The sequence below is a fragment of the Carex rostrata genome, chromosome 25 (assembly GCF_964058835.1).
Source record: "Carex rostrata chromosome 25, lpCarRost1.2, whole genome shotgun sequence".
In the NCBI taxonomy this organism is placed as follows: domain Eukaryota; kingdom Viridiplantae; phylum Streptophyta; class Magnoliopsida; order Poales; family Cyperaceae; genus Carex; species Carex rostrata.
Genome location: NC_135942.1, coordinates 197873 through 206297, shown reverse-complemented (window position 1 = coordinate 206297; position 8425 = coordinate 197873). Strand labels below are relative to the sequence as shown.

At 30.8% G+C, this 8425-nt stretch overlaps 1 long non-coding RNA gene across 2 annotated transcripts; it reads left to right on the top strand.

Moving 5' to 3' along the window:
- The first annotated feature begins 3547 nt into the window (after positions 1-3547).
- LOC144543775 (uncharacterized) lies at positions 3548-5600 on the top strand. 2 transcript variants are annotated; one of them, XR_013508069.1, is made up of 4 exons: positions 3548-3686; positions 3863-3938; positions 4373-4454; positions 5383-5600. It is a non-coding gene; the product is annotated as an uncharacterized LOC144543775 (long non-coding RNA). The 2 variants fall into 2 exon arrangements; XR_013508068.1 differs by lacking the exon at positions 5383-5600 and having other exon boundaries at positions 4373-5069.
- The last annotated feature ends 2825 nt before the right edge of the window (positions 5601-8425 follow it).

Below are 8425 nucleotides of genomic sequence, written 5' to 3'. Positions count from 1 at the left end.
TTTCTTATATAAAAAATTCAACAGCAATTAATATATAGAGGAAAGGCTAGACACACACACACACATATATAATAAGAAATAAAATAATTGCTTAATTCTATCCTTTTTTTTCCAAATTAATTGGTCGAGCCGAGAGCTCCAATATTCCAGGCTCGCGCTCCCTCATAAGATGGAGAACTTAGTAGTCAGTACTGATTAATTTTTCTTTTTCTATAAATATATATTTGTTTCATAATTGTCCTTAATTTCATATATATTGTTGGTTCTTGCATGTATAACCAGAATCAAGTCATCTTAATTTCTCTGGATTTTGTAATCTGATCTGTATGGAAACGAATTTGGCTAATTCATATTTGATTCTTACGTCTGACATCTGCGTTTAACCTTAAATTAATAACAATCTTATATATTCATGGTATATTATATATGATCTAAATCTTTTATAAATATATATACCATGAGCTAAATAACTTCCGAAATCTTCAGCTTCTTCTCCTAATTAATTAATTGTAATCCTTCCTGACCAGCAATCCAAATAATGGAATATATAATTTTTGGAACATTTTGAAATTGAGTTACATTTGGGGATAATCCCTAATTATTCTGTTTGTTCTGTTTTTTAATGGAAAAATCAATCCAGCGGGCCCCTCGAAGGATCAAATTAATATTATGGACATGATTTATGAATATTAGCAGTAAATCTGTCCAAGTCGTGCGGTACTTAATATATAATTCAAACAAAATTAAACTGCATTAATTTTCTCCTAGAGTAGCACCATATATATCCTCTCCCAAAAATGAAGAAATTCTTATGTGTGATACGTACAACTCGAAATATATATATAGAATTTATATATATATATATATATATAGTCATACAAAATTTCAACATGACATTAATTAATTGCCCTAAAAGAACCTGAAAATGGCCGCCGGGTTGATAACAATTTATTTTTCTTGCAAAACTATAGCTAATCGTTTACGGTCCTTTTCTTATATAAAAAATTCAAGAGCAATTAATATATAGAGGAAAGGCTAGACATATATATATATAATAAGAAAGAAAATAATTACTTAATTCTATCCTTTTTTCCAAATTAATTGGTTGAGCCGAGAGCTCCAATATTCCAGGCTCGCGCTCCCTCATTGTGTGATACTGATGCTATTCTTATTATATTATATCTAAGTCTTAATTTATGTATCATCAGATCGAGAACTTAGTAGTCAGTACTGATTAATTTTTCTTTTTCTATAAATATATATTTGTTTCATAATTTCATATATATTGTTGGTTCTTGCATGTATAACCAGAATCAAGTCATCTTAATTTCTCTGGATTTTGTTATCTGATCTGTATGGAAACGAATTTGGCTAATTCATATTTGATTCTTACGTCTGACATCTGCGTTTAACCTTAAATTAATAACAATCTTATTCATGGTATATTATATATGATCTAAATCTTTTATAAATATATATACCATGAGCTAAATAACTTCCGAAATCTTCAGCTTCTTCTCCTAATTAATTAATTGTAATCCTTCCTGACCAGCAATCCAAATAATGGAATATATAATTTTTGGAACATTTTGAAATTGAGTTACATTTGGGGATAATCCCTAATTATTCTGTTTGTTCTGTTTTTTAATGGAAAAATCAATCCAGCGGGCCCCTCGAAGGATCTACAGACTACAGACTACAAGATAGGTCTGTATTAATATTTTTTTCTACTTATCTATTAAATAATATATACATCTGACTGGTGCAAAATACAACTGTCATGTGGTTTGACGTTATCAACAACAATTAATTTGAAATTTTCAGAATCATTACTCAAATCTTTCAAAATGCACACTAAACTATTACATATATAATACGTATTTTTACTATGCAAATTCACGTTTGATAAAATATACACCTGGTGTTATTATGATCTTTGACATTGATTATTCAATTTCAAACCATCTGTAAAAATACACACTTTGTGCATTATTATATAGTAGGGAATTTTTTTTTGTAGAAAATAATAAAAAATAAGAGAGAAATAGATAAAGTACCTGTGATTTTTCATTAATAGAAAGACTAGTAGGGGAGACACAGATCCAAAAATATCTAATATTAGAATCGGTAGGGAAGATACTGATCCTAATCTAGTTTGTTTCTAATCACTAGGAGAGTCACCGATCCAAAAATACAAAAAGGAGTACTTGTTTTTTTTTTCTATTCAAATATTATTTTTAATGAAAATAAATAGAGTCTTTCTATTATATCTAAATTCTAAGATTTTTTTTTTAAATTTTTTTTATAGTTTCATAGAGAAAAAAGAAGAAGAAAACTGAGTTAGGACCAGTGTCTTCTCTATCTATCTTTTTACGGATGAAAAATCACAAGTACTCTTTCTGTTTTTCTTTTTTTTCTTTCTTTCTATGAGAAAAAAAAATTTACATAATACATATTTGCAAGTTCATTTATTTGAAATCTGATAAAAAACATACCCGGTAGTTATTCAAGAGCTACAATTTGGTCAATGCATCATAGACCATACTTTTATATACCAATCTGTGGCCTCTTATGCATGTTAGCTACAAAAGGTTTTTATTTTTTATTTTGGATGGTGTACCCCTAAAATTTTTTTAAATACAATAAAAAAAAAATCAAAACACCTCTGTGTCCCTCCGAAATTTTTATATACCAATCTGCGGCCTCATTATGCATGTTACGACAATCCAAAACACTTCTTGCGGCTCGCTAAGTAGGGCTGCAGATCGACTCTGCGGCCTGAATAAATGTAGAATTTCCCAAAAATAGAGGTGTTTTGGTTTTTTTTTTTTTAATTATGGTATATAAAAAAATTTCGGGGTGTCCCCGTTTGGAAAATGACTTCATACATTTTAGAATTTAAATCGATTTCATTATCTATCAACGCTGTGGTCCCCTAATAGATTTGTCAGATGCTATATTGAATTGCTTGTCATAAGCTATGCTATTCTGGTTTTTCTTTATACAAGAAAAACCAAATATAGAATTCATATTACTATTTTGAGTTCGAATCAGGAATATAGTCAAGATTTTCATTAAGAGTTGATAAATTTTCTTGCTGATGCAAATAATGAATTGCAGAACAATGTAAATTAACTAATTCAGATTCAAAAATTAACAAATTTTTTTCAACGACAGAAAACAACTCGATTATTGTTACGTTAAGAAAATTTTTATAATAGAAAAATAATAATAATAATGAGAATGTTTAAAACATAATAAAAAAATATATATATATATTTTGTTGTTGAACTAGGAGTTGAAGATTAAAACAATTATAACATAACATTAGTCTGAAATTTCGAAACAGTCAGACTTAATCAAATCTTGAAATTTATACCTTACATAAATTAAAGATTTATTAAGAAATATGGAGATTTTTATATACATATCTATATATGTATATTCTTCTTTTAGTAATATCAAACAAGTGGAGGGTCTATTTTGAAAAATGTCCAAAATGCATGTAAACAATTCAACCCTCTCTCTCCCTTCGTTGCTCCCTTGTGTGTTTGCTGCCAAAAGAAAGAGAAGGAGAGATCATCTCTTCTCTCTCAAAAATCCACCAAGAAACCTTGAGAAATTGAAGAAAAGAATGGAAATTGTTGAGAATCTCTCATTCTAGTGGCCATCTAGCTTCCCCATTGGTACTCCCTTTCTCTCCTCTCTCATCAAAAATCTGAATTTTATCTCTATTGCTAGGGTTTTGCTCAAATCTGAAATGTTTGTATAAATGATGAGTAATCTATCTCCATTATGCTTCTAGGTTGTTAATTTAGTGATTCTCTTCTCAATTCTATCTTAATCTTGATTTTCTATCTAGGGTTTGGTTCAAATCCGAAAATTAGAGAAATATTTTGATTTGTCTAGTCTAATCCAACAAACAAAGGTGTTGATTGGTAAGTTCTTCTCTCACTCTCTTAATATCTGAAATTAATTTGGTGTTGATCTCTTTTCTTTGTTCCCTCTTTTGTGTATGGTGATAGTTAAACAAAGTCATAATATTTTTGAGGAAGTGCTAATATTGTCTCTGAAAGGCTTAATATTTATTGAGTATGGTGATAGTTAAACAAAGTCATAATATTTTTGAGGAAGTGCTAATATTGTCTCTGAAAGGCTTAATATTTATTGAGTATGGTGATAATTAAACAAAGTCATAATATTTTGATGAAGTGCTAATATTGTCTTCGAAAGGCTTAATATTTATTGAGAAAGGCTTGATCACTTATTCCAAAATGGATTATCTTAAGGAAAGTATATAGAAAATAATATCACTCAAGTAAGCATATCAATCGTCGAACAAATATTGAATTAAGTATATATGTTAATATAGGTGTAGGCTCGGTTGAGCAAGATTTTGCGGGATCTTTCGAGACGTCCGAACTATAAGTGCGAGATACGCTTTTCATAATCAGGTGCGGGGTTTCTGGACTTGTTTGATATTTTATATTCAGAATTAAACTGTGTTTCGATTGACATGTTGATTATTGATTGAATTGCATTATCGGATTGTGTTGCATATGCATTGCATTGCCCAAATAAGTGAAACTTGAATTGTTTTATCTGATTGATTTGCATGCTGGTATGGTTATTAATTGTGTTGATCTGAATGATCTGATTTTGGAATTAAAGTCACCGTGCTTCATATCACCATTGGTTGGTGGATATGGTATTATTGTTATCCACCGTGATGATGTTACCCAGGGGGTGAAATCGGATTTGTCAAAGTCTCTGCAGAGACTTTGATGCCCAGTGTTCTAAAGCTTTAGATCGTCTGGCCCTCGGCAGTTTCCAGTACCGGTTGGGACGAGGGGTAAGTGACTTTGTATTATGATTGTGGTTATATGTGACTTGTGCATCAGAGGCATTACCCAGGGGGTAATGCATTTGGATGGTCAATTTGCTTTATATGGATTTTCTGGATGTGAATTGAAACCAGACTTTTAATTAAACGGTTAGGCCTGTAACTACAGATGAGTGTCATGAGAAAAGGTTTTACCTGGCGCAGCCGTCTGTAGGTGTCTGTAACCCTATAGATGAGAGGGAACGAATTGGGGTCCAGATTGGTGGAACATTTGTAGTTACTACCAGATATTCTGAAACCGAGTTAAACCAAATATTGTGTGATTGAATTTCATCTTGACAATTCTGAATTGTGATTTCATTTGGATGTATGTTGTTGAATTTATGCATTCTTGTTTATATATGGTTATAAACTGATAGGAGCTTTATTTGTGTTTTATTTTTGAATATAATCTGTGATTGCAAGTCCAGGAACGATTTGTGGCAATTTATCGCACTGAGAATTTATTTCTCATCCCCTCTTTTGGGTAAATTTTTCAGGTGCTGGTTCGGCTGATCCGGGAGAGGCACGAGGTCGGTAGGCCCTGGTTTCACCGCTGCCTAGCTTGTCTGGTATTGTGACATTAGAGATTATGTATATAGTTATGTTTTGGTTATATATATATATTCTCTATGTCATTTTGTGATGCGTATCCATCGAGATACGGGTTTTGTATACTGTAACCTGACCAGCTGGGATTTGTGATCTGTTTATGTTATTTATTGGTTTTGTTTGCGCGTTATGTTTTACTTTCTATCATATCGTAATTGCCTAGTAGGTATACGGGCAACCGTATGCCTACGGCAGGAGCATCTGTCACGCCTCGTGGGCCTCGGGGTGTGACAATTATACATAGACTTATACTCGATTTTGAAAATCCAGGATAGGCAATTGGTTATTCCTGATGCAATGTGGTGCCGCCACTGGCACGAATCCAGACAATTTATTAAATTTTTTTCACAAATTTTAAAGCATCACGTGAATTTCAAATTAACTGCGATTTAGACTGAATGGTCCGATTTTAAACTCAATCTTTGTGTTATTTTTTAGGATATGTACTCGTACACCCTTGAAAAGCATAATTTACATTATTTTTTTATTCCATTGAAAAAGAAATGAAAAAAAATATATACTTACGTCTTTATTTTTTGAAAAAAAATAATTAGAAAGGTCCTATTTTTTCTATAATATCTTTATAATATACAGACGGATTTAAATTTATGAAAAATAGAAGTGTTGAATTAGATGGATGGATCCACGTGTCTTCCATTGGAATCACGATCTAAGCCGCAGCTAGCTTATGCTACAATTTTTTTTTTCTGTTGTCCTTCTCTCACGGTGGAACGGGGTTTCTATAGATTATTTTAAGAATAAATAAAGCGCAAAGTCTTGCGTTACATGTGATATTGTTAAATTTTAGTAAGATTACAATGATGTCTTTAATAATTAATTTATAGTGGGTGTTAGGCAATTTGGTTAGTGCAACTTTTTTAATTTTTACAATATAATACTTTTTTATTGTAGAAAGGAACATTTTAATCAAACTACGTACATATTCTTGACAAAAAAAATATAAATAAAGAATCTACGCATTCTCTATAACATATATAATTAATATAACACTGTGTTGGAAAAAAAATAGAATTGCAGGCTTAGTGCAGTGACACGAGATTTCATCTCTCTTTAAAAAAAAACTTTTCAGAGAGACGAAGGTATAATTTTTGAAAGTAAAATTCAATAGATGCTGAGGTATACCAGTGCTCTTTAATAATAACATATCTAATAAATAAACATTTTAAAAATAATTTTGAAGAGAAGTATGTAAAATTATTAACTAAGCGAAATTGATTTGAACAATTAAAATAGTCAATAAGAACTGGAGACGTTTTCTTAATACAAAGAGAAATTTGATGCAGTAATTCAAATCTTAAATAAAAGACACAAACAACAACAAGAGCGATAAAGGACAGCTTGAATAATGCACAATGCAAACATTCGGACAATTTTGAAACAAAAATGAGGCAAAAAAAAAAAAAAAAGTAAAATTTGAAAATCCTTTCTTTTTATGAAAATTTTCTAATGAGGTGCAAAAATTGAACGATCGGAAAATATGAACAAAGCAAATATTTTAGTTAAGAAAACTAATTCAATAATTTCATTTAAACAAGTTGTAGAATATATATGAAGCAATCAACTTGGTCTTGTATTTTAGAATATTACTATTTTTTTTTTGAGGAAAGAAGTAATATTACTAACGCTGGCTTTCAGCCTTTTTTTTTACCAATGACAGAGACAAGTCTGATTTGTTATATATAGAAAAGTTAAGGACTAATATGATGTTTTTAAAATTTTAAAGATCAAACTATGAAACAAGAGATACTTCAAAGACCACTTTGAAGACTCTATTTATTTTACTCTTTTTCTCTGTCTTTGAATTTTTCCAACTTCTCTTCAAAAGATTCAAAGTCATATATAGTTCCTACTAGCATCGAACCTGTGCATTGCAACGGAAACAGATTATTTCATTATAAAATATTATAAAATGAAGAAGATCAAGCGTTTCATTATTTCATTATTTGCGTGACCTTTTTGAAAATCAACCGTTCAAATACGTGCTGCACAAATCTCAAAGCAATAATAATACTGATACGATACGGATACGGCGATACAGTTATTTTCAAAAATGAAGGATACTATACGGCTATTAATATATATATTTTTTTATTATTTTATATATGATATTTATATAATTATAATTTAAATCAAATTTGTATAGAAAAATAGTTAAATACTATATTTATCTACAAGATAACACATGTGAACTCTAGTGTGGTGGTAAGAATTTTGGCACCAACAGAACCCAACTGGGTTCGAATCCCGCCTTCAGCAGAAAAAAAGGGTGCGCGGTGCACAGGCTCGGTCCGCAGGCGCCGTGCGTGGTTCAGAGGCGCGGTCCACGGGTACGGCGCACGATCTACGGGCGTTGGGATCATATGCGGCACGATCAGTGCATGCTTAAGTGTTGAAGCGCATAATTTGGAAAATTCGTCTATGTGCGATCTGAAAATTCAACGGCTGAGCATCCTTCCGAAAAAAAAACAGTAAATCAGGACCCTTGCAGGATCTAGATATTAAGCTCCTTAATAAGGAGGAGAGATATAATAGATATGATTGTCATAATCCAAACATGCACTTAACATTTACAAATTTTAAAGTTATTATAGTAAAAGATCTAGATTAAAAAATGAACACAAAATTTTTCTATTACAGTTCACTTAAAGTACATTTAGCTTGAACACATAATTTATAGATCTTTTTATGTGCATGCATCGGTTAAGAAGAGATTAAAATCACAACGAAGATTCATTATTTAAATTTTAAATTTTGAAGTACTAACTTTTTTAAAACTTTAGACAACGACACTAAAAGTTGTAGAAAAGGAACCTTCTTCATCGAGAAAATACGACTACTTTTTTAATGTGACTTTTTAATTTTTATTATATTATGTTTAGATGCGCCTAGGGGTGGTAACGAACCGAACCG